At 40.3% G+C, this 27,504-nt stretch overlaps 1 protein-coding gene across 1 annotated transcript in view; it reads left to right on the top strand.

The window, feature by feature from the left end:
- Window positions 1-403: 403 nt before the first annotated feature.
- The window catches only part of ZNF710 (zinc finger protein 710), an 83,812-nt gene continuing 56,711 nt past the window's right edge, over window positions 404-27,504 (top strand). Inside the window, exon 1 of the mRNA XM_036734594.1 lies at window positions 404-593. The gene's annotated coding sequence lies outside the window, so the exon portion shown is untranslated. The remainder of the gene's footprint in view (window positions 594-27,504) is intronic.

Below are 27,504 nucleotides of genomic sequence, written 5' to 3'. Positions count from 1 at the left end.
GGCTTTCAATTGGAGTAGGAGAGTTCAACAGAAAGAAAGAAAGAAAAAGAAAGAAAAATCCTCTCTGTGGTGGAAAGAGAAAAGAAAACTTAGGCTGACCAGGGAGGGGGGGAGTATTAAGGGAGGGGGGAAAGGAAGTGAGAAAACAAAAGAGAGATAAAAGAGCTGCTTTTCTCTGTCTCTCTTCCTCTCAGAGCTGGGTTAGGAGGAGCTGTTTTGCATCCCTTCACGTCAGCCCTGCCTCATTCCCTTCTTCCTGAGAGAGAAAGAGAGAGAGAGAGGAAGAGAGAGAGAAAGAGAGGGAGGAGAGAGGGAGAGAGAGGGAGGGAGGGAGGGAGAGAGAGAGAGAGAGAGGGAGAGAGAGGGAGGGAGGGAGGGAAGGGGAGAGGGAGGGAGGGAGAGAGAGAAAGAGAAAGAGAGAGGGAGGGAGGGAGCGGGGCGGGCGTGCTCGGAGGAGAGCCGGCGGTACCAGCACCCACATCAGGCGGTGGACAGCCAGAAGCAAGCCCTCTTCCCGCCGCCCCCCCTCCCCCGGGTCCGGTGGAGGGACCCCCCGCCCAGGTCCCCGGAGGAGCCGCTCCAGAAGCCCAAGGGTGAGTCTCCAGCCAGAGCCCGTGGCTCCCCCCCCGCCTCCCTCCTCCCGAGCGGAGACAGACCGCGAGAGCCCGGGGAGGGGGACGGCGGGGAGAGGAGGGGGGAGGGGGACGGCGGGGAGGGGGAGGGGGAAGCCCGGAGCCCAGTCCGTGCGGCCCGCCCCCCCGGGGGCTCCCCGGGGACCGGCCCCGCCACAGGCCCGGCTGCGGGGCGGCCAACATGTCGTCTTTGCCTTTCACTTCCACATTCCCTCATGCCGGGGAGCGAGAGAGGGAGAGAGACAGAGGAGGGAGGGAGAGCAAGAGAGAGAGAGGAAGAGAAACAGAGGAGAGAGGGGGAGAGAGGGAGAAGGGGAGAGAGGGGGAGAAGGAGAGAGGGAGAGAGGGAGAAAGAGAGAGGGAGAAAGAGAGAGAAAGAGAAAGAAAGAGAGAGAGAGAGAGAGAGAGAGAGATGGCGTCTGGGGGGAGGAGAGAGGAGAGGGGGAAGGGAAGGAAGGAGGGGGAGAAGAAAGAGGAGAGAGGGAGGGAGGAGAGAGAGAGAAGAAGAAAGAGGAGAGGAGGAGGAGGAGGAGGGGGAGGCGAGGAGCTGAGAGGCCGGGCGGCTGCGGCAGCTGTCGGCTTCCCCCGCACGTGGGTGTCCCCGGCAGCCCCGCACGCTCCCCAACGATCATCAGTCTGGGACTGGAAGTTTCCCCCCAGCACTGATGGTTGGTCACAAACTTTCTGCGTGTGTGTGTGTGTGTGTGTGTGTGTGTGTGTGTATGTATGTGTGTATGCGCGCGCGTGTGTGTCTGTGTCTGTGTGTCCTCACCGCCGACAGCCCCGGGAGCTGGACCTCGGCCAGGGCTGGCTGGAGCCAGGGCGAGGGGGCAGCGGGGAGGGGCGCCCCGGCGTGCCCGCCCCGAGGTCCCCTAGCACGGGCTGAGAGAGCCCGCCCTGCCGCACGTTTGCGGGCTTGGCCGCTGCCGAGATGCACAGGGTCAGTTACCTGTTGAAAGGGCTCGCCCGGCTGCAGCCACGGGGCCGGAGAGTCCAGATGCTGTCCTCTGGCTAGCCGGGCCCCCTGCTCCCCTCACCCTGGTTCCCTCTCTCCCCCCTTTCTCCCCCTTCCCTCTCTCTGCCCCCTTTTCCTTTACCCCTTCCTTCTGTCCATTCTCTGCACTCTTTTCTCTCCCCCTCTTTTCTTCCCCTGCCCCCTCTTCTTTCTTCCCCTCCCCCTCTTTCTTCCCTTTCTCATCTTCTTCCCCTCCCCCTCTTTCTTCCCTTTCTCATCTTCTTCCCCTCCCCCTCTTTCTTCCCTTTCTCATCTTCCTTTTTCCCTTCCCCCACTTCCTTCTCCTTCCTCTTCCTTCTCTCCCACCGTCTTTAACTTCTTCATCCTCATTCTCCCTTCTTCCTCTTTCTCCCCTCCTTGCCTTCTCCCTCTTCTTCCTCCTTTTACACTCCCCTTCCCTCTTTCACGCTTCCTCCTCCTTTCTCCAATCTCTCCTTCTTCCTTTGTCACCCTCTCCTTTCTCTCCTCCTTCTCTCCCTTTCTCCCCCTCCTTCTTTCTCCTTCCTGCTGGCATCTCATTCCTCCTCCTCTCCTCCTTCTCCCTAGTCCCCCGTTCTCCCCTCCCTCCCTCTCCCTTTCCTTCAGCTCTTGTCTTCCACCCTACACCTCCCCCATATTTTCCTCTGCCTCCCATTCCCCCCCCCATTTCTCTCTGTTTTCTCTTTGAAACAGTTGGGGTTTATGTAAAAAGGGGCTGCAGAAGGAAGTCTGGGTGCCTGGAGGATGGGTGGGGAAAGTAGCAGGTCCTTTAAACTCCTGACTTGTTAACAAGTTTGTGTGGGCTTTTTTTTTTTTTTCCAATATGCCTTTTAAGATGACTTTTATGGTTGTTGCAACTGCATCCCTGTAGTCAGAGAGTAGTTTGGAAAGATTTAAGAGTCAGAGGAGAGGCTTCCGCGGGTTGAAACTAACCCAGAAAAGTAATTAATTCAAATACATCTGTTAAGTATTGAAATTGCTCAGTGGGGCAGTTTTAAAGAGATGGGGGGCATTGTGAAGTTGGGGAGGGTCATTTAAAATGCTACCTGAATGGTTCCCGGTCAAACAGGAATAGCTTTTGAGTAATGAGAAAATTAATGAAAACATATCACTAAGATAAGACTGAAGAGCCTGCTCAGATCTTATCCTTGGGACTGTGGGAACTGGCACTGTTGTGTGGGCTGGATGGCTCCAATTTAGGGAAGCAACATAAACAGTTCCTGGCCAAGCCCTGGGGAGCCTGGACTGTCCAACTTAGTGAAGTCCTAGAATTCTCACACAGGTACAGTGGAGAAGGACTTTGTGCCCTTGGGAGTCAGACATCTGGCCTTGAAGTTGCTCACTCTTTCTTGTGCTGGTTTTGTACAGGTGTAGTTTTAAAAAAGTCAAAGGTCATTTCTTCAAAAGAGAAAGACTGTTGGACTCATCTCCACAGTGACTTTGCCATATTTTTCTGAAGCTCAGGACTTCAGGGTCAGGTGGAAGAAAAAAAATATTCTTAAGAATGAACAGTAATAATTTATACAGCTAATTCTAATGATCAAAGCAGCTGAATTGTTTCAGTTCCCATCTGGCTTCTGCATTTCTTTCTCATTGAAAATAAATGTCATTACTTTTAAGGATTCTCCTCATAGCTTATGTCCTGGCCCTTTGACTCAAAGCCCTACTCCAGTCACCTGTAATTGTTGATCTGGGTTATTAAAAACCTCAACCTAAAGTAGGACTGTGTAGTGTGAAATTCCGAGGTAAGGTAGAGAAATGGGAGTCAGCCGTGGGAACCATGACAGTTGTTCTCTTTAAGAAAAAGAAAGGTCAAGTGGACATTTTGGGGTGGGTTTTCTTTTGACACGTATTCCAAGCCAATTTTTCTGTTGCTTGGGAGCTCAATTTAAAATTAAGTTATAAGGCTAGGAGCCTAGAGTCTCTGAAATATTTTACTTCCTTCCTTCCCCTGTGCAGATTCTTTGGGTGTCTCCTTTCATTTTGGTATTACATGCTTATTATCATCCTGGCATTACATGATCATTGCATGCTTGTGTTATTTCCATTCTGGGTGCATTTTCTACTGGGGAGACTTATTTTAAGCATATTGTCTAGAGACATTGAGGTAACCAAATCTGAAATGGTTTTAAAATGTGGAGGAAGGGAAAGAGGGTAATAGGACCACCAGAGATTTTGCAGAACTATTTTGGGTTCGCTTTGGGGCTCAGAGATATTTCTAGTACTCTTGCCTTGGAAGCTTAAGTTTAAAATCATACAGGATATTTAATCGGCTACATTTTAGTGTGTGTAAAAGGAAAGTGGTGGTGAGGAAGCAGGGGGCTTACTAAGTGATGCACATTGGCTTATCATACCTGGAGTCCCAGGCCTTATGCAACTTACACATTTATCTCCGTGGTAAGTTTGGTACCACTGTGTTCATGCCCACATATGGCCAGTGACTCAACCAATGGAAATCAGTTTTTTAGGGCATCTTATCAGCCAATATCCTGTGTAGTCAGCCTAATCAGCTACTCATTGGCTCCAGTGCTGTCATCAAGATGTCCCAAAATGTCAGATTGACCATTTTTAAGTCAAATGTTTTTAATCAAGTAATAATAATATATAATAATAATAATATAATAATAGCTAACATTTATATAGTGCTTTAATGTTTACAAAGCACTTTATAAACATCTTCTCCCTTGATCCTGTGACCCCTGTTTTATAGACAGCTTATATCACTGATAAGTTCAGCTGTGGACTCAGGGCAAAAAAGAGTGCTAGGAATGATAAGGTCAAAGAGCTTCCCCCAACTCCCCTTCTCAGGATGTTGAACTTTGTTCATAGAATCTTCCAATTATAGAAGGGTTCTTGGGCCTTCTCCCAGAAGAAGCCTTTGAATGAGAGAAGGCAACTAGTAGGGGCCAGGAGGAAAAGTTTACATCAGGAGTCAGAGGTACTAATCAGTAGTTGTACACACTTAATTTCTAGTTCTGGATAGGAGTGCTTACCTTGTCTTCACCTTGAGGTAGAGTCCAACAGGACAGAACAATTTAGTGGACACTTCTGTCAAACGGGAGTGGGAGTTTGAATTAGATTCAGAACTGGCTAGGCAGTTAGTGAATATGGAAGCAATTATCTCTTCATCTCTGTACGTTGCAAGTTATTTGGAACTTGGAATTTGGGCATTTATGAAGGTGAGCAGTTCCAGGGAAGATGCCCATGTGCACTATTAGGCAGTTCCTTGACCTAGGAGTTCCTTGTAACAATGAAGTCACAAATCCAGTGCCTCTCTCTGTGATGCAGACCCCTAACCATAGAAAGTGTGGACATAGAGTGGAAGGTGATAATGTATTGTGGAGAGTGTCACTGCTTCCTCGGCAAAGGGTCCCTTGGTAATGTAGGATGGATATATATACATGAATTGGAGTTACCTTTTCTGTTAGATACTAAGTGCTGTGAGGGAAGGAGCGATGCCTTTATCATCTTTGCTTCCCCTATGCTGCCTCGCATGGAATAGATGCCTGTAAATATCTATTGAATGAATAAAGGATGCAAAGAAATGCCTAAAGTCAAGGATGGTGGAAATGATAGGATACATTGTCTTAAGTCACTTCTATTTTATTGAAAGATAGGGGTGGCATAAAATGAAGGCCTCCTCAGATCAGCTTAGTTTCTTATTAATAAAACATAAAGGGTTCCATTTATCAATTTTTTAAAAATGGGGACACTTCAGTGAAACATGCAGAATTGGTGGGAATTTTAAAGTATTGTAGGAAACGAAGATGCAGATATTACTGTTGTTACCCCATCCGCCCCACCCTAAAAAAAAATCTTTAGAGGATGCTTATTATCTAAACTCTGGCCATCATCCTTCAGGTCCCTTCTTTTGAAGTCCAGTTCGCAATGATCTTTCTGAATTCTTGGCACATAGTTTTACATACCACTCATTGGGCAGTCTAATCAGGTGTTCCCTTTTGACAAGTCTTGTGTTTTTGCCTTATGTCATTGATGAGCATTTCTTCTGGGTCTTAATTTTCTTGTGTTTTATGTGCTGCCTTCCCACCTGGATTGTGAGGCCAAAGGCTATGTGTTATGCTTCAAAGTACATATATACTTCTTCATATATCAATTATAGTACCCTGCACATATTAGGAGCTAAATATATATTTTTGGTTTATTCATCTTGATTTTGAGTTCCCAATTGCTTGGAAGTCTAAATCATTACAGAAATTGGCAAGAACAATCAGAATTCAAATGGATGTATATAATTATTCATTGCCCAAAGAAGCAATATACCAACATATATCACTTAACACAGTGCCTAACACACAATAGGTGCTTAATAAATGCTTGCTGATTCGAAACGGGATAGATTTAGCTTAGAGCAAAAGAAAATGCCAAAGGTCTTTTTGACTTTAGGGGAAAAGTGATACTTTTTTGCCTTTTAAAATACACAACTAATGGAGGATGAAATAATTTGTCATTTCCTCAGCCTAGCAAACATCTCCCGACCCTTGTGATTAAGTAGTTGCTTGAGGCACATAGAGATTAAGTGACACAGTCAGTATCAGAGACAGGATTTGAACTCAGCCCCTTTCAATGCCAGGATAAGTACTCTATTCATTATGCTAGGCTGCTTCCTCAAAGGAAGAAAGTCACAAAGCTAATCAGCGATGGACAAAACTCAACCAAGTTCTCATACAGGCATTTACTAGTCTAGTAGGGAGTCTATGGCCTATAGGTGCTGGCTATCTCTAACTAACAAGTCACAATCCAAAAGATAGTAGCTTTTTACAAGTTGGAATGTGTTTTCTCATAAAAGTTATGTTATAAAATGTGTTTATATTCCTGGGTAACATACACACATAAACCTATATAATCCATTTCAATATTTTATGGAGTCACGATTTAGTCAAAGAGTGAACAACATAACCCTTCTCAACTTAGTGGTCTTCTTGAATTACCTTAGTAGGCAGTCTTGTTATGAGATATCATGGCAGAAGGAAGTTACCACCTGGTAATAATACTGATGACAGCTAGCATTTATATAGTGCCTACTATGTGCCAGGTACTTTGCTAAGTGCTCTATAGATACTGCTCATTTGATCCTTACAACAACCTTGGGAGGTAGGTGTTATTAATTATCATTTTACATTTGAGGAAATTGAGGTATATAGAGGTTAAGTGATATGCCCAGGGTCATACAGCTAGTATATGTGAAGCTGGATTTGAGCTCAGATCTTCTGAATCCAAACCTGTTATTCCACTTTGCCACCAAGCTGGTAGCCAAACTTCTTATGATGAGTCCCTCCAAACTTAGCTCAGCTTCTTTTCAAACTTTTCATAGTTTGTCGTTAAGTCTGAACCAAAGTCTTTCTAATTTGGGAGGATCTACCAGAGATTGTATTTCTCTTTATGTATAATTTTTTTTTGAAGGGAGGAAGGCAGGGCAATTGGGGTTAAGTGACTTGCCCACAGCTAGTAAGTGTGTCAAGTGTCTGAGGCCGGATTTGAACTCAGGTCCTCCTGACTCCAGGGCCAGTGCTCTTCTTACCCCGCCTCCTAGCTGCCCCTGTATTTCTCTTTAAAAGTCCAACATTGTTTCCATGGCACCGTGAGGCATTACTCACTGTAGGATCTTACTAGAGTCAGTCAATCCAGTCAGTTTACATTATTAAGCAGGTACTATTTGCCCCACACTGGGCTAAGTGTAGCAAAAAACAGGCCTTGCTTTTAAGAAGTTTCTGGTCTAGAATGGGAGAGACAACATGCAAACACTTATGTACAAATGATATATAGAGGATATATTGGAGATAATATTAGAGGGAAGGTGCTGAGATTAAAGAGGATTGGGCAAGATTCTTGTAAAGAGTGAGTCTTTAGCTAAGACTTGAAAAAAGTTAGGAGGTGGCAATGAGGAAGGAGAGTAGCATTCCAGGCATGGAGCACAGCCATTGAAAATACTACCAGTGAAAACACACACAGGAGTTGGAGTGTCTTGATCAAAAAACAGCCAGGAGGTCAGTGTCACTGGTTTTAGCATGAATAGAAGGGATTAAGGTGCAAGAAGACTACAAGAGTCTCAAGGGGCCAAGTTATGAAGGGTTTTGAAAGTCAAGAGGATTTTATATTTTTTTTTAATTTAAATTTATTTATTTAACATATTTAGTTTTCAGCATTGATTTTCACAAGAGTTTGAATTACAAATTTTCTCCCCATTTCTACCCTCCCCCCCACTCCAAGATGACATATATTCTGGTTGCCGTGTTCCCCAGTCAGCCCTCCCCTCTATTATCCCACTCCCCTCCCATCCCGAGGATTTTATATTTGATGCTCCAAGGTAATAGGAAGCCATTGGAATCTGTTTAACAGGTGAAGTGATAGGGTCAGACGTGTTTTGACAGCTAAATAGAAAAAAATATAGAAAACAATACTGTTGAACTATTAGCACATAGCAAAAGAGAAAAATTACCTTAAATTTCATAAATACAGATTTTAATTTTTATTTCAACATTCCTTTTTTAATTTTGAGTTCTAAATATTCTCCCTGCCTCCAGTCCCTCCCCTACTAAAAGTGGATTCTATATTGAATGCTGGTGCTTAAGGAAAGGTAGCTTTAGTTAGAGGAGGAAGTAGATGGAGACTTAATTCTTCAGAGATGCTGAAGGGCTTTAGATGTCAATGGCACTGATTCTAGATTATACCTAATTCACTTCAGCATTGATGGCATCCTTTTCCTTGGTACAGGTATACCTCCTGCACTCATCCTCAGCCCTGCACTCATCAACCGTGCTTTAGGTCCTTTTTTGTCTTATAAATGGAGTAAGGAGAGGGAGAGTTTTCTCCTACGCAACAGGACAAGAGTTGGAAGAAAGTGGGGGAGAGGTGTAGGAAAGAAGAGGATTGTAGAGATCTTGGGTATATATGGGAGAAAGAGGCTACCTGGACTGTCCTTTTTGTTGTTCAGTCATTTCAGTTGTGTCCAACTCTTCGTGAATCCATTTTAGGATTTTTTTGGCAAAAGATAGATACTAGAGTGGTTTGTCATTTCCTTCTCCAGTTCATTTTTACAGATGAGGAACTGAGGCAAACAGGATTAAATGACTTGCCCATGGTCACACAGCTAGTCAGTGTCTGAGGCCAGATTTGAACTCAGGAAGGAGAGTCCTCCTGATTCCAAGCCAGATGCTCTATCCATTGTGCCACCTGGTTGGCTGGCCCGTAAGTTATTTATAAGGTATCATAAATAACTTAGTGATATGAGGGAGAAGAAAAGGGTGAGGCTATTCTATGTAGACATAAAATAACAAGAAAATAAAGAAGGGAAGTGGTATGTCAGTTCTCCCTCACCAACTGCTTAGTGATGTGGTTGGCTCAATATATTTTGGGGAAGGTAGAATGGAGTGGCGGGGACAAATGAGGCAGTGTACAACCAGGTTTGCATGTATATGTAGAGTAATTACAAGTATCTTCATAGAACTATTTGTAACGACCATATGGGTTGAGAAGAAAGATGGCATATCTTATCCCCCGAATAGATTATAAACTCCACGAAGGCAAGGATCTTGTCTCATCTAAACTTTGTGTCTCCTACCACTCTGTTCTTTGTATACAATTTAGTTAATTTTAGTTACATTAAGTGTGCTCCTTCATCACTTGGGGGATGATGAAGGAGTATAGGAATATGAAGAGGATGTGGAGAAATATTGTGGTTGGGTAGACAATGCACTAATTTGAAATCAGTGATTGGGGGTAGAGAACACAAAAATAATTTAACCCGGGTAGAGGATGTTGTCTGTTCAAATGGGTCATTTTTGCAAACTCTGGGTTTGCTTTTTTCTCATTTACTGTGTATCTTGCCTTCCTAAAAGAAAATCAGCCTCATTTGGTATTCTAGATAGTATTGTTGCCTGAGTCTACACTCTGCAAAAACAATAAATCCAAAGTTTAAAAAAATTTCGTCATCATCTAGCTGTTTCCCCATGTTTTTACATGCTCTGTTGTGCTCATGTGTCAAAACATATGCGGTAGGTAACATCAGGCACTGATCCCGGACCCCTGCCATACTCAGACACAATGAGGAGGATTAAGGATGGGATTTCAATCTTACCTTTGAAGTTTTCAGCTTTTATCAGTCTATGTCAGAACCTTAACATTATTTAGAAGGAGCTAATGTTATTGTCTGTGAACTGGTCTCAGCTTCATACCTGCCACTGTCAGCCTCCATGAGAGAGCTTCGTGGTGCCCATGGGCTGATGCCTGACTTTTTTATGGAAGGGTTTTCATGACTCAAGTTTCTTTGTACTTTTGAGGTCTATAGTTTTCTCCTGAGCCTAGAAAGAACTTGCTTCCCCCTCCTCCCAGTATGAATCCTTGTCTAGGGGTTCTTCTGGGAGGAATCTCCTTTAATTAAGAGTGTAAGAGTTGGTCCCTTGAACTCTCCCCCCTTTAAAAAAAAAGCATCTGACAGAACTAGCTGTACTCTTCTATTTTTGTTAATTTTTATTTTATTTTTCAATTAACAGATTCTCTCCCCCTCATCTCCCTCCCCCATTGGAAAAACAAAAAACCTTTGCAGCAAATAGTCAAGCAAAACAGAGAACCATGTTGGCCATGTCCAAAAAAATAGATGGTTCATTCTGCACTCTGAGTCTATCACTTTTGTCCAGAGGTGGCTTTCAGCATATGATATCTATTTCCCCTCTTTGTTATATAGAGAAATACTCTGTATAGGGGAGGAACCTGGAGGTGCTGCCATGCACAATACCTGGCTGTTATTTATAGGATCTAAAACTCTAGATCCTGTAAAATACAGCCAGGTATAATATGGCTTCTTCCCTGGGGAAGAATTTAATGTCTTTAAGAGATATAAAATCATCCAGAACCACCTGCTCTCTCATGCAGTGTCATATTTATTTCTTAAGTTGGAGTCATCACTTCTTAAGTGAAAGAGGAGAGAGGGAGTGTTTTAACACTGGGTTCCACTTTACTCTGGAAATGAACGTTCTCACTGGTGAGGAAATCTCAAGATCGGTCGGGGTATACTGTTTATGTCTGCACTATACTCAGAGGAGTGCTTGGTCTTTTTGCTAAAAAGTATTTCCTCTCCACCCTCTTCCATTTTTTTTTTTGGTAGATTTATGGAAGTGATTTGAAAAAACTCTGTAAAGCGTATCACAACAATAAGGTTTGTGTCCTTGTGTATTGGAGACACTCAGTCTGTGTTTCTTGAATTAATTGGTTAATTCACTAATTTTGAAACGTGTTAGATCTTAAAAACTGTTTGCCTTTGACTATGAGGAAAACTTGATTAATTTATATCCCCTTCTTTCCTTCCTTCTCTTTTCCTGTTGGCTTGAATAATTAAGGTACTGCCCAGTGACATTTTTCCTTTAGTGGTGTACAGGGCATCTCTCTACAGAAAGTTTTATTTTTTTAAAAATTGTAAGATTTAAGTACTCTTAATGCCCTTCCCTAGTGTTCCACTTCATTATCTTATTGTGTTCTATCTCATTATCGTGAAAAACTTCTGTATAATAACAGCCGAGTTCTTTTGCTTCAGTTAAGAGTTTGTCAGCATTTCTGATAGAAAAATCCCTATTTTCAAGCCTTTATACCTTGGTTGTAAAAAAAAAAATCTTTCCAGACAGCCACTTCGATTAGCAGATCTCAGCCCATGAGCTCAACTTTTTTTTCTCCTGCTCTTCTTAATCCACTTCTTTCTTTTCTTTCTTTTTTTTTCTTCTAAAGCACCATTCTAACATGACTATAAAGTTTCATTTTTGTTCCTGAGCACTCCGACACTTCTCTTGGCTCCCCACCTCCACAAATGACAGTTTGCTTTAGCCACCGGTTGACAAGCATGCACTGGAAAGATGTGTGTTACTTGGGTTTTTTGTGTTGTTGTTTCTTCAGTGGAAATTTCCTGAGGATTTGGCTCTCTGCGGGTGGGCTGTTCGGCTGCCTCCCTCCTTCCGTGCCTATTCCTCCTCCACTCTCTTAGGTCCCTGGCCCTCACCCTCCTTACTCTGGCCGTAGCCTTCCTCCTTGAATACCCAGCTGCTGTACTAGGAACTCTTTTTTTTAAAGCCCTTTTTCATAGTCTTTTGATTTCTTTTTGGCTGAAAACTAACTCTTAGTCTTTAAAAATGTCCGTGGATGTTTTTAGGGTGTATCTTTTCGATTGTGACTTCTCTAAGAATAACTTTCTAGGGGCAGGGCACAGAGCCCCCACAGGTTTGTGGGCCAAGCCCGACTCCTCAGGACTTTTATTATCTACAAAACAATCTCCAGATGGTAGAGGGATTCCTCCAGGTTTGGTTTGGTTTGGTTCTAGTGGGTCGGCAATGTGGGGTAATAGCCGGTTTTTCCCTCATTCTCTTTGCTCTAATTATGTCTCAGATCAGAGGGGCTGAATCAGAAGGCTTTTCCTTCCTCACCTGTTCAAACTTAAGGACAGTGTTGCTCTTGTACTATATTTTCTTTACATTCACCTGCGGAGACCCACAGCTACTTCCCAGATTTGGCCCTCAGCTACAGCAAAGGGAAGAGAATGATTTCAGAACATTATAGGAAACTTGAAGGTCCAAATGTTCTTTGGTGTGAACACTTACAAAGCCAACAACAAACTCCTTGGCCTTCCTAAGAGACCATTAGAAATGCTTTGCCTTTCCCCATTAGGAGCTGGCCAGTGATGTGGCCTGGATCACTTTGTGCTTGGGGAGAGGGATTTAAACAGTTCCTACTGTCCTCTAGCCTTAAAAGCTTTTCTAGGCTGTGACTCCCTTCCCCACCCCCAATCTGTATTGGGGCAGACCCTTTGCTCAGAATGGGTCATTGTGCCATACACCCCTTGCATCCTGTATTTCTAGTCAAGCTAAGTCAGAGGGAAGGAAGGAGTGATAGAATTACCAAAGGAGTAACACTTGCTTGTTCTAAATTTATCTTTCCTGTTCTTCGTTCTCTCCCTCTTCCTTTCCCTCCCTCCCTTCCGTCCACCCTTCCTCTTTTTTATCTCCCCTCATAAGAGAGTAGCCTTTCTTACTTGGCTGTTAGCAAAGGTTTTAAAGAGCCTCTTCCCCTTTTTTGTGCCCCACTATGACTTAGTTTACTCTCCCAATTGAGGCGATGGGTATTTCCCTCTTTTTCATAAACCGAGCTCAGTTCTTTCTCTTTTGGTGGTGGGGAGGGGGAAGAACAGGAATCCACCTCCCCTGAATTTCCATTCAGGTTGTTCTCCTCACTCTATCTCTCATACCTGGGAGCTAGGGGGTTAGGTGCTTCCTTCCTTCCTTCTAGAGCTGATGAGGTGACTCTTCTTAGGGGGAGAATTTCCATGTGAATAGTCTCCTCTCCAAAGACTCAGTGTGCCAGCTGCTCTATGGATAGTGGGTTGTTTTTTTTTTAAGCCCTTGAGATTAGGAACGTTTCATTTTATATGAACCTAACAGCACTGAAAATAAAAGGAGCAGGTTGGAGGAGGGAGGTTGGATGTTTTCCCTTGGGGTGGTCTTTGTTTAAAATTTAATATGCTCTTCCTTTCTCTCAAAGAGCTAAAGATGGATTCTACTTCCTTTGTCATTTAGACACTTTATCTGTCTGGTGGTTGAGCTCTGTTATCTTCTCGTCTCTCCCTGTCTTTTCCCTAATGCATTGTTCTACCACGAACCCTCCCCCAAACATTTTCCCCCAATATTTGTGACAACCAATTCCTGCACACCTGCATCATAAGCTATGCAGCTTGTTGGTTCATACCTTACCCAATTGATACCCTACTGTAACTTGCACTGCCCAGTTGCGTCTCATGGTGATCTAAGCCCCAACCAGCTTACAGGTCAGAGCTTTGATGTCTTAAAGTTTGGAGGAAGAATCAAGATCGGGAGGATTGTGGTGTTAGGGAGATGTTTTCAGCTTCCAAGCAGGCCAAGAAACTAAAACTGTTCACTCCAGCGGAAATTGCCACTTCTGACCTATTGAATAAAGTCTTGGACTTATGGAAATTTTCATAGCCATGAGGAATTTTCATAGCCATGTCTTGGGTTTATGACAGAAGGCTCTGGCTCAAATAAAATAATATTACCCATTCTCTCCTTCTCCTTTGTGGGCAGGAGCAAATTGAAAGACTTGTTTATGCTCAGAATATCTGGCCCTGACAAGTTATGTCTCTCCTTCAAGACATGGGCAAAGCCTCTGTTGCCTTACCGTTCAATAAACTTCTAAAGGCCATCTAACTAGGGATGTGTTGACCCTCAATCTCAAATCATGAACTCCTTTCAGTAGCTTCTTTCTGCCATGCTGTAGAGTTGTATTTGCTGTTAACTCTGTGTGATCATAAGATTTTGAGCATGGAATCCAAACCCCACATTTTACAGATGAGGGAACTTCCAAGAGACACTTGTAGACATGAGGGCTGGAGGAAACTTTAGAGTAGCAGATGTCAACTTCTTGGTTGATTTCCTTCTCATTTTACCTAACTCTTCTGATTGGAACCAGCTGTTTGCAGAGAAAATTTACAACAGTGCATTTTCTATGCTTGATTTTATTTCATAATAATCTCTGAGTTGTAGCACCAAAATAATTATTTCCCTGGTGTCACTTGTTCTAGATATGCATTTGATATCCCCCTACCCCCTGGACATTGTTAATACAGAGACTTCTCTTGAGATATTGCATTATACCAAGAAGCCTCAGCAGCTAGACTCTTCCTCCTAACAAGTAAAAATGCCTTTATAAAACCAGAAACACAAAGCAGCAAAAGTAGGCTGATTTCTTTGAATTGTAAATAAAAATGAGAATTGAAGATATCCTTTCTTCACTAGTAACGATGGACCAAATCATCTATTGGATAACCTTTTGCAAATGATTTTATTTTAATAGGCTGATAGAGTAGTGCCTGGGCCTGGAGTCAGAAAGACCTGAGTTCAAGTTTGGCCTCAGACCCTTAGACACATACCAGCTGTGTGACTCTGGGCAAGTCACTTAACTTCTATTTGCCTCAGTTTTCTCAACCATAAAATGGGGTGAATAGCATCTACCTTGCAGGATTATTGTAAGGATCAAATATGATACTATTTGTAAAATGATTAGCATGATGCCTTGTGCATATAGTAGGTGCTATATCAACGCTTGTTCCCTTCTCCCTACTGAATTACCCTCCACATGATAGATCTGATGACTGAATCCTCTTGGATTCTTTATCTTTTCAGAGATTCAATTGGGTACTTACACATTGATTGCTTAGAGAAGGCAGGAAGGAAGGCCTAACTTACAGGAGACAGCTGATTTGAAAGTAAAAATAATTGAATTTAGCTTCAGAATTCATTGAGAGCAGCTGGCAGCATTCTCACCAGATGTGCCTGTCCTGTGTTCTGTCCAAAGCAGGAGAGGCGAGTTTATACAGAACGTGATCATATATTGCCCTGGTTTCTCAGTAGCATCAGAGTCAGCAAGTTGTCCTTGAAAGTGTTTTGGATTTGGAGTTGGGAGTGGAGTTCAAATTCGGACTCTGCTGCTTAGCACCCTCAGATACATCAATTTGGGCAATCACTTCCTCTCTCTAGTTCTCAATTCCTTCTCCTGTAAACTGAGGTAATTGGATCAGCCAACTTCTAAAGAGCTAGTTGTAAGCCTGTAGTGCCTGTGTTATCAGTCTCCTCTGACACGTGTATCCACCTCACTACCATGTGTTGTGTCAGAGCTGCATGATCCTCCATATCCTGAGAAGGCACAGTACGCTTAATAAATTTGAAAAATAATTTTCCCACCAGCCAGACAAGTTCATTCCCCTCATGTGATAAGCATCTGACTTTTGGAGCCGTTTATTTCCTCTGACTCAGTGAGGTCAGGGCACTCTTTGGTGTGTGGTCTGGGGCTCTTTAATGGCTCAGAAGAGATTTTTGATGACCCATAATATTCCCCTTCTCCCTTCCTTATCTGTGTGTATGCCCTTCATCTCTGATAGTCAGAGATGAGCACCATCAAAAGGATCTGGGTCACTGAGAATGGGTAGATAGTACAAAATAAAGGAGAAGAGTCAAGGTAACCTCTCCTTTTCAGAAACTTGTCCCTAATAGTGATCAAATTCAAATGTAAAAAATTATCTAGTTGTAGTTGCACAGCCTGTGAATGTGTAAAGTATATGCAAATCATATGCAAATAAACTGATGATTCTCCCAAATACCATATTTCACATACCTATCTGAATATTATTCTTGAGAAAATTCTAGAAGAGACTTCTGGGCTAGAAATTCTGACTTGGATCTTGAAAATACTCCAAGGTGGAAATATGACAAATAAAATATTTATATATTTTGATCGTGGTAGTTGATCTCTGATACTGGAACCACTGACTGGAATTTGAAGGGGCTAGTGGCACACTACTCTTAACCACGTTCTTTTCTCTTCCCTTTCATCCTTCTACTTTTCTTTCTCGCCCTTGCATATGGCTTCCTGGTACCCACTGATTAACCCTGCCGTTCTTAAGGTGAAGGAGACTGTTAGCTCCTTTGCCAGACCATCTTTAGAGGGTTGCTCAAATAGTCAGTTAATTGTCATAGATGCTGGTAGGGTGGCATTTTAAAAACATGACCACTTATATTGGCAGATACATCCCTTAGCAGTTGTATTGGTGCCACAGGGAACAATCTGTTAGCACACTGTGAAAACCAAAATTTAATAGACACTTTCAAGGTTCTCAAGGTTGAAGATGTAGGGCTTTGCTAGAGCCCCATTGGCAATGACTGCTTCTGGGGCCATCTCCAGCCATCCTGATCTGTATCTTGCCACTGGACCGAGATGGCTCCATAGGAGAGAGTGAGGCTGGCGACTTTACACAGCCCTCCCTCACATAAATCCAATTCATGTGCAAGTCATGGCATCACCTTCCTGATGTCATGGTCCTCTTCAAGAACGAAGGACAAGCAACAACATTGGATATGGCAGACCACAGATTAAAGGTAAAATTTCTTGAGTAGGTTGTAGAAGATGCATTAGGTTCATAGGCTTATAAGATATATAAAGAGGAAGAAACACATACCAGAATTGGTATTAGTTGAATCAGAACTACAATGTTGTGATTTTTTTTAATTGACCATTTCTAATGCAACTAATGTTTGCTCTTCCATGGAAAAGTAAGCTGCCTTCTTTTATTAGCAGAAATAATGCTTCCTTTATTTATTTATTTATTTGTTGGTTTATTTATTTATTTATTTTTGGGGGGGGAGGCAGGGTAATTGGGGTTAAGTGACTTGCCCAAGGTCACACAACTAGTAAGTGTGTCATATGTCTGAGGCCAGATTTGAACTCAGGTCTTCCTGACTCCAGGGCCGGTGCTGCCCCAATAACGCTTCTTTTAAGAGTATGATCTACTAGTGAGAAGAGATGAAAGAAATTACTCTAGTTGTCTACAAAAACTTTTCCAGGATATTTTTTAGTAAAAGACCTTTCTTACTGCTGTACATGGTCCCCAAGGAGGATATATTAAAATAGAATGATACATGTGGGTGTTTGGGGTTTTATGTTTTCCATTTTTAAATAAAGTCTTCTTTTTTATTCTTTTCTTCAAGTTCTGATACTGCCATTGGTCTAGTTCTGTTGGTTTTCCTCTCTCTGTTTTCACATCCTTCCCAGTGAGCTTCATTGGCAAGTTCACCCTGGCAAGTGGAATGTTGCAAGACCACATAGATGTTTTAAGGAATGATGCAACAGGGCATCTTTAACTGTTGTCAAGTTGGCCAAACAGACAAGCTAAAAAATACCTGAGCTGTCCTAAGTGAAAAGTGCCTTGCAAGCATTTCCATGAACCTTCATCAAAGTTCATTTCCATTGGGAAAGCTCATAGTATGGGGATGGGTGGGAAGTGACCTGTTGAAATCTTCAAAGAGTTTGGGTGTGCCAGACTCCCCTATAAGAGACTTAGACTTTATATGTTTTATGACTTATTTGTATGTAGGCCAGAGAATCACTTTGATTCCCTTAGTTGTGATCTGAGCAAAGTAAAATAAACAAATTCCTGCCCAAATGCGGACTTGTTTGGTGCTTTTCTTTGTTTTAATCATCAAAGTAAAGATCTCAAAAGCTCAATATCTCATAAGCACAAATGTATTAAAGTCAGAGTTGATTTGACATTTTCTAGCCAGAGTAGAAGAAAAGAGCAGCCTGAGCTAGAGCTACGAGGTGTGTTTTGGCCCTGCTTGGACACTAAATAGCTGTGTGACCTTAGGCAAGTCACTTGACCCTTGCAGAGCCCAGCCTCAGGTCCTCATCTGTAAAATGACAGCCTTCCATATAATCTCCAAAGTCTCTTTCAGCTCTAAGATGATATAAGTATTTATTCTAGCAGTCGTTGTTCAAATTATGTAGACATTTGGATTGGTTGTGAATGACTCTGAATGAGTTTTTACACGTGAATCCTCTGCCCATTCCCAGATGAAAGTATATAATGGCCCAGAGGCACATTTCTGGATATTAAAATGATGAACGTTTTAGCCTAAAAGAAAATCAAACTGGTTATATGGTATAATGCCAAAAAAAAGTTGATTGAAATTTCCACTTCCAAACCGGTGGTTTAAGCCTTATAGAGAGAGTTCAATTTAAGGAGTTTATTTGATGGTGGTTTTGTTTTCTCAGTCTTGAGATGAACTTTGCACATATGCTTACAATATTATCTGTTTTAGAGTGCCTGGTTAGGGGAAACTTACCTCTGGGGAAGAACCAACTGGAAAAAAAGGATATTTAAGCTGTTTATATAGTTTGACCTTTTCTTGGATCTCTGATCAAAAGTAAATACACCCTACATTATTGTCTATCATAACCTATCCACCCACGACTTCTTATCCTTTGTTTCTTATCTTTGTCCTTCTATAAATCATCTATATAGGATCCCCCCCCCAACATGCTTGAGAACTTCCTCTGTTGTTTTTTAATATGGCTATTTTAGTATCAATATTTTAATGTGGAGACCAACATAGTAATAATACTTTCCTCTCCCCTCTGTTATTCTTTACATGTGTTATGTCTGGCCCACCTTCTTTTCTTATCATATGTATCCTTGGCATCTTTTATAAAATTTGTCAGACCAAGCCTTGGTCTTGATCTCTCTTTTTTTTAAAAATAAGATGTGATTATTTTTTAGGGGGAAGGGAATAGGGAATGCCCACCAAGGAAACTGCCCTCTACCAATGCCTATCAGCAACTGCTCTGAAATTTATAGTTTTTGGAGAGTTCCCTGGGTGAGGGGTGTTGAGAGTTTAGATTGAATGGCTTGCCCAGGATCACACAGTCCATTTCAGAGGTAGAATTTGAACTCAGGGCTAGTTCCCTTTCTACCTCTTCACATTGCTACCTCTTGGGAATCCACAATAATAAGGTCCGCTCATTTGAGGCTGGTCATTAGAAGAGGTAATTGCTGTGCTGGAGTACATCGTATGATCAAATTGAAACACTTAGGTAGATTTCAGATCACACTGGAAGTGATTTGAGTAATTTGTTTTCAGAGTTTAACCAGAAAATAGTTAATCTGATTAATAGTAAGAGCTGAAATTTACTTTCAATCCGAAGAACTCACACAGTGTTAATAAGTACTTAATGAGTGAAAAATATACACTAAGTCCAGTATTTGCAAATTCTTCATTTTAAAGATCTGCTCTGTGGGGCATAGCAAGCAAATGATTAGCCAAATGTGAATTGAATAGATATATAGGAAAGATACAAATAAGATTTTTCCCCCTATTTTTGTCTCTTGTAGGGGGGCCAGGCAACAAACTAAATGCAAAATTACATTTTGGAAATATTACAAAATTAAAACTCTCCTGTGATAATTAATATTTCAATTAACTAGAAATAGAAAATTCTTCATTAATGGTTCCTTAATTTATACATGATCTTTTTAGGACTCAGTTCTCATAATAACCTTGTAGTTTCTGGATCTGAAGTTTTTTGAAAGTTGGCAAAAGTTGTAAAGATTCATGTGGTTTAAAAAAACCCCAACATAAAATGGACAGCAGAAGTAGTTGTGGGAAAGGAAGAAAGAAACTAACCCATCAATCAATGAGTGAAAACCCTAGTCAGGGAAAATTAGAGCTGAAAGGAGACTCCAGAGGTCATTTAGTTCATTCCCCTGCAACTAAGCAAACCTCAACTTTAATTACAGTGACCATATTTCTCAGCCAAAAATAGGGACACATGGTCTGATAAAAGGATATTCTTTTTACAAAGCCTTATTAAGAATACTTAAAAAAAAAAAGAAAAAAGTTCTGGCCTGGATTTCCCATCACATATGGTCGCCTCAGCTTTAAGCCATTTCAAATACAAGGAAAAATATTACTGTAGTTAGATAGGTATAAATCTAGTTGGTTTTTTTCCTAATTTCCTCAGCGCCTTTTAGTTACATTGATCATATTTTCCTAACCAAAAACTGAGACCAGGGCCAATTAGCTTTGCTTCGTTGCCCCATTTGCATGGGCTTTTATTTTAGGTCATCCAGCTTGCTCTTTGCAAGCTTTACAGCTAAAAAAAAACAAAAAACTTCATGACCTATTGTCTTCACAGCTGTGCAGCAAACAGTACATACACACATACTTTGCATATCGGAAGTGGATGAGAAGAGAGGGAAGGAACACAGAAGGGCATATACTGTTGGCTAACATGTACGTGTTTTCATGAGTAATCTTTATGTTTCTTCAGCTGGTGACCCTTAATGGAGTTAGCGAACCAGGCTTCAACCTGAACCCTTCTGTCGGTGTGATCTTGAGCGAATCGCTCTACCTTGCTGGGCTTTAGCTTCCTCTTATAAAATAATTGAAGAGGTCGGATTAGTTGACTCGTGGTATCCCTTCTGATTCAAAATATAGGGTCCAGTAATCTTTGGAGTTTCTTAGTCTTTTGTGATTATGCATGTTTTTATTGTGATGCTTAATAAATCGATTCATTTGATTATTTACCAGAATACTGGAATTTATAGGACATTTCAGTAGTTTATGGCAACAGCAGACTATGATTTAAAGTCAGGACTATAGTTTTCCTTCCAAATGTAATTCACATAAATGAAGATTGTGGTTTAGGTGGGTAATATTGTGGTGATACCTAGAGTATTTGCCTCCAAGGTACTCTACCCCCTGAATTACCTATGTACAATTGCATAGTCATTGTGTCCCTGCATTGTATACTGCCCATGTAGGATATATTAGAAGGGGAACTTTCAAGAAATAGCTGAAAGGTTCCCTACATTTTTTTAACAAGAATTACTACTGTTAACCTAGTCATCTAGTTCATTTTTCTTTACCTAGGCAAAAGAGAAACTAAACTAATTAGGTCTGAGTCTGAAGACATTGGAGAATTAGCAAAATAATGAAACAAAGCAGAAAATGTAAAAATAAGATTAAAAAAAGAAAGTAATAAAACGGAAAATGAGAAAAAAAAGTCCTAGCGATAACATGAGAACTGGGTTTTTGGAAAAATAAGCCTTTGCCAAACTTAAACAAAAAAGAACAAACAAATAAGCAAAATATTGAAGAGCTGACTATACATATGAAAGGAATTAAGAAAATTAAATGGATGGGATATTAAAGATAAATGAATTCTGATAAATCAAGGAAGTTAAAGATAATGGATGAATACTCACAAAAATATAAAACACCCAAACTGATAAAGAAGGAGATAATTAGTTTAAAATAGGCTAATTTTAGGGGGGAAAATTAGGTAAGACATAAAAAAAAAAAAGGAACCTGATACCTTCTGCTTCATAGGAGAATTTTTAAAATTTTCAAGATCAAATAATCACTGTACTACGTAGCCTGTTTATAAATTTAGAAAAATAGGATATGCTATCTAGTTCCATTTATGAAGGAAATATGGTGTTTAAGTTTTAAAATCTAGTCAAGACAGCACCAAAAAGGAAAGTTATAGATGGATCTTACATCTGATAGGCACAAAAATATTTAATAAAATGTTAACAAATAGAATATATGATGAATTTAAAAATTCTTCATGATTAAGTTACATTTATACAAGGCTTTAATATTTGAAAAGCAACATAAAATGGCATACAGGTGAGAAAAATATTAAAATTATATGATGATTTAAACATATACAGAAAAAGTAATTAGTAAAATAGAATACCATTCATGATTTAAAAAAAAAACATTAAAAATAGCAAAAGAGGATTTTTTTTCTTAACATTACAGAGAGCATTTGCTTGACATGAGGACCTGACGTTATTGACTCACGCAGCTTGTCTTGGTAAGAACAGAACTCCTAACTCATTCAAGTTTTTCAAGGAAAAAAAATAAAGGCCAAGGAGACCTGGAAAGATATAACTTCTCAGACCTTTGAGGGGTAACCAAACACTTTTAATTGAAAGGTTGTAGTCTACAACTCAGAAATGTCTAGTGTACTATTTTCAAAAAATCAAGCTCGGTTTTTAAAAAACTGACATATATAATGGAGAAATACTGGAAGCCTTCCCACTAAAAATATGTACAAAATAGAAGGGTGTCCACTCCTACCACTTAATTGATATTAGAACATCAAAGGGATAAACTTTGATAATGGGTTAATACAATTTTATTTCCAAACAGTTATATAAGATATAGCTATTGCTTATATATCATATGTCTAGGAAATCCAGGAGATTCAAAACAGTGAGACAAATAAATTTAACAAGGCATCATATTTAAGATAAAGTAACCAAAATCATCCTCATTCTGTACTTGAAGGTATGTAGGATGAGTTTATTTTTGAAAATACTTATTGCAACAATCAAATATTAAATATTTGGGTACTAATTTACTAGGAAATATAGGCATTTTTTTAAAGATAATTACAAAGTTGTCATGACAAAAAAGAAAAACTGAACAATTCGAGTGATAGCCCTTACACAGACATAAAACAAATGATATCAATACTAAACAAATTAAAGATTTACTGTAATGTAATAACAATTGTTATTATTATGAAAGATAAGTAGTAGGAGCAGTTGAAGCAGGTAGATAGAGGGTATATCTTGAAGTTAAAGTTATGCTTCTGATTGACTGTATAATCATGGCCAATCAGTTAACCTCTAAGGGCCAAAAGCAGTTCTCTACAACTAGAAGTTCTAGAACAGTTGTTCTAGAACAGAAGTTCTAGAACAAGGAGTTTCCTTGTAAAATTATATATCTAGGACACCCTGCCCACCCCACCCCCCAAAAAGAATTATTGCATAACCATATAAAATGAAACTATTTATGTGGGGGGAAAGTGGGCAAGAATATAAAAAAGTACTTTAAAAAAAAAAAGCTTTGCCAGCCTTGAGAACATTCTACAAAATAATAGTTATCAAAACTATCAGATTTTGGATAAAAAACCTTTTCTGATAGATCAATATGGGAAAATAGAGATCCCCAAAGTAGAACCAGGTCCATACAAAAAGTTTGTGTCTCAAAACCTACTAATAATTCTAAAACCTAGAAAAAGAACCATTATTTAATGAATGTTGGTGAAAGAAATGGGTTGAAATATGGCCAAAATATAAGTTGAGATTAAATTCATACCTCACATATCCCAGAAAAATCTCCAAATGAATCATCATGCTAAACATAAAGAGAAAAAAGTCATTAAAATGTTAGAATAAAAAAGGAGTAATATATTTATCACATGTGAAGGAGGGAAATACATTCTTATTTATCAATCAAATAGAAGAAATTAAGGGACAAAGTAGATGAATTTCAGTTAAAAAAAAAGAGATTCTCTAGAACAAAAAAAAAAAAACCAATATAATCCAGCTAAAAAGAAAAGTGATTAGAGGGGAAAACCTTTATGATAAATTTATCAGTCAAAAAACCTTATATCCAGAATTTGCAAGGAGCTGATTCAAATTCAAACCGGCAATATCTAGTCTCTAATGGTCAAGAGATTTGAATAGACAATTTACAAAAGAATAAATACAAATTGTAAATAATCATATGAAATAATGTTCAACTTCACTAACAAAAGATCTTGAGGTACCCATCAAATTGGCAAAAATAAAGGAAATTAATTTCAACAGCTCATTTTAAATAGAGTATCATTGAGCAAAACAGGTAGATTTATTCATTGCTGATGGCATTCCAAATTAGAACAATGTTTTTAGGGAGTGATTTAGCAGTTTAAAACAAGAGGTTTAGAAATGACTATAACCCATTCTTTATGGCTTTTGAGATATGATACCAATAATCCCTTTACTGGAATTCTACTTTAAGGTTACAGAGAGAGAGGAGGGGGAGAGAGAGAGAGAGAAAGAGAGAGAGAGAGAGAGAGAGAGAGAGAATGAGAATGTGTGTGTGTTTATGCAAAGATATTTATAATGAAATTATTTGATGGTTTTAAAAAAAATCTAAAGATGACCTAGAGAATGGTAAATAGAGACTAGTGGTGATTCCGTGATTAATATAATAGAATATTAAAAATTATTATATATGAAGAATATAAAGAAATCATGCAAAACTGTACTGTTCTGAGAACAACAGAGAATACTTGGTTCTTGGTGCTTAGTAATTCCCTATGGCATTTGCTCAGAAAGGCTCTCGCCTTTAGGATAATTTCTTCCAGGCAGTTCAGAGCCTATGTCTTTGCCCTTTAGATTATGACACAGGTGTCAGCTGTTTTGGGTTTAACACTCAGTGTATTTATTTCCTTTGCTCTGGGGTTGACCACTTTTGTTGAGCACCTGTTCTTTATCTTTCTGGATTGCTCTAACATTGCCCCTTGAGATGGACTGAGGTATCTATAACTATCTATCCATCTCTGTCTCTCTTTATATAATTAAATAAAATGAAAACATGTAGAGGTAAAAGTGGGCAAGAATATAAAGAAAAGGAGAATAATACATGTTATATAACTACATGTATACATGTGTGTGTATATGTACGTGTGTGTATATATGTGTGTATAATATATATACATACACACATATCTGTGTGTGTCTGCGTGTGTGTGTGTGTGTGTGTGTGTGTGTGTGTGTGTGTGTGTATCTTGCTAGTTTGGATATAAAAGTCTCCGAGAATTAAGCTGAGTTTGAAAATCAGTCAACAACCTTTGAGCAGGCTCAAAGAGAAGTATGTCTGGCAGGTGCTATTCTTGTACAAACAAAGGCATCACCAACTGGAAGTTTCCAGATTCAGCAGAACTAAAGCAACTATTAATTACAAGCCACTGGGGCAATGGAAAGAATAAGTTTCAATGGGCTTCATATCTCTGACATTCCACAGTTTTGGTTGCTGGTTATAGTGGAGTTCTTGTCATAGCTAGAAATCTGAGGCCTCAGAGGAAAACTCTCTAAAAGAACACCTTCCTCCTCTCCCCCATGCACACACATATACTTTTGTTTCTCAAATCTCATTTTTACATATGCTTTTTTACACCATCATTTCCAAATCCCCCCGCCATGCGGAGAGTCATCCCTTGTAACAAAGATGAAAAAAGAATGAGGAAAAAAGCTGTTTAGCAAAAACCAACCAGTATATCAACAACTCTAAGAGTATATATATGATATTCTATACCTAATAGTCCTTCTGCAAAGAAGAGAGGTAGGTTTATTCCTTCAACTCTTTCCTGTGACTTGGTTGTTACAAATTACATAGAGGTTGGGGGGTGTGGGTTTGGTTATGTTTCATTTACATTGTTTTGTGTTGTCATTTTTCTGGTTTTGCTTAATTACTTCAATCTGCATCAGTTCATGTCTTACCATTTTTTAAAATAAGTTTTTTTTATAAATAAGTGTTTATTGAAGTTTTTTTATATCACCATAATCTCCACCCCCACCCCCCATCCCTTCCTGCACCAAGGGCACCATCTCATAAAAAAATGGCATTTTTCAGGCAAAAAAGAAAAAAAGAAAAAGACAACTAGGGAAAAAATGAGCAAAACTGAATATAATCTGAAAATATGTGCAGTGTAATTGTGGACCTTTCTCATCTGTAAAGGGGTGAGCTCAGGGTGTCTTCTCTTTTGAGCCACACTTGTTCTTTCTAATTTTGCAGCATTCCCTTCTGATTTTTTTTGGTGGGTTTTTACCCCGCCCCCCCCATTTACATTGTTGTTTTCATTGTGCATCTGGTGACACCACTCTGCATCAGTATGTGTAAATCTTTTCATCCTTCTCTGTCATCCTCTCATCAATTCTTACAGCCAGCAAAATAATATTCCATTACATTCAGAGAGCACAATTTGTTTAGCTATTCTGCAGTCCATAAGCAACTTACTCTGCTTCTGGTCCTTTGATACCATCAAAAAATGATGCGGTGAATCTTTTGGTGAAAATAGGACCTTTCTTTGTGTATCTAACCTCCTTAGAGTATGTGCTTAGCAGTGGGATTTCAGAGACAAAGAGTATAAACCTTTTTGTCCCCCGCTACTTTTGTTAACCACAAAATCCATAGATTTCCACTACAAAACTCAATCCCATTACTGGATTTCTCCTTTCTGACAACAGTATCACTGGTTACCTACTGTAGCCATACTGTGACCCCTTAATTGGTCTTTTTGAGTCCCCTCAGTTTTCCTAGGCCCCTAACCATGCAGACACAGGTGCAGCCATATCCCATGCACTTTCGTAAGTAACACGAGGGCCATGGATGAGCACCTGCATTGGGCCATGGAGGAAGAAGCCGTGGGTTGGACTTTGGGGCAGGCACCCACACCTTTCAGGTGTAGGCAAGAAGTCTGTTGCTCCGGGGATTGGCAGAAACTACTATAGCAATTCAAGTGGAGACCTGCCCCTGTAACAGGGGCAGGCTGGTGGTGAGGAGTGTGGGAGTCATTAGACTGTCTCCGTCCTGTGATCTAAACAGTCTGGCGTTCTCACTGTGTGGCCTCCAGTCTTCCCCCCACAGGGGCTGAGCTGTACCCAGTGCATAGCTTTGGAGCAGGGCCGCTTGCCTCTCCATCTAGTGTGCCGCCTCCTCCTCCTGCCCGCCTTCCCCCTTTTATCCTGTTTGTCCTAAGCAGTATCACTTTGTTGCTTTTCACCTCATCAAGGCCTTTGTAACCAAGTTCACTGGTTCCCTATTTAAAAAATAAACAAATGAGCTATAAAGGTTCCATTAATTCCTTCATTTGCAGGTGGGAAAAACTGTGGAACAGTCAACCTCCCCTAAAAAAAAAATTTGATTACATGTACCTGAGCAAAGTGAAGAGATGAAAGTTTATAGAAAACATAAGGGCCCATGTGATTGGGGTAGGTGTGTGTGTGTGGGGGGGGGGGGTAATCAGAATGTATTGGGTTGTTTTTTTTTTCTTAAACTCTAATCTGAATAATTAAGCCTAGCTTTACTGGCAAGAGGCAGGGTGAAGGTCATCTGTCCAATGAGAAGGGCATCTCATCATTTTGTAGGATTAGCTTAGTAGCCTTGTGATTATTAACATTAGTTCCATTCACCAATCAAGCAGCAGGCATTTATTAAGCACCTCATGCATCAGGTACTAGCCTGGGTGCTGGACGTACAAAGACAAACGAAACCTTTAATATATCACTTTATTATTTACAAGAGAGATTACCGGATGGAGGGAGAGCTAGCCGTGGAGTGAGGAAAGCCTAGGTAGGGGTCTGGCTTTTGACACATCCCGTCTTTGTGGCTGCAGTCAACTAAGTTTCTAAGTTACCAAATTCTTCTAGAGAACAGGGATTGTCTTGACATTCTTTGTATTTGTATCCCCAATGCATGGCACACAGTAGGGACTTACCAACAAAGCTCTTCTTGACTACTTGATAAGGATTTCCCTACAGGAACTTAATCATAGGTCTGGATCCAAAAGAAAAAAAAGGCATTTTACAAAGCATTTTCCTCACAAAAATCCAGTGAAGTAGGGAGTACAAGTTATCAGCATTTTGCAGATGGGTAGACAGAGTCAGGGAGGGTAGGTGCCTTACCCAAGGTCACA

The sequence above is a fragment of the Trichosurus vulpecula genome, chromosome 8 (genome assembly GCF_011100635.1).
Source record: "Trichosurus vulpecula isolate mTriVul1 chromosome 8, mTriVul1.pri, whole genome shotgun sequence".
Classification (NCBI taxonomy): Eukaryota; Metazoa; Chordata; class Mammalia; order Diprotodontia; family Phalangeridae; genus Trichosurus; species Trichosurus vulpecula.
Note: the sequence above shows the minus strand (reverse complement) of the source record. Positions and strands in the feature narration are given on the sequence as shown.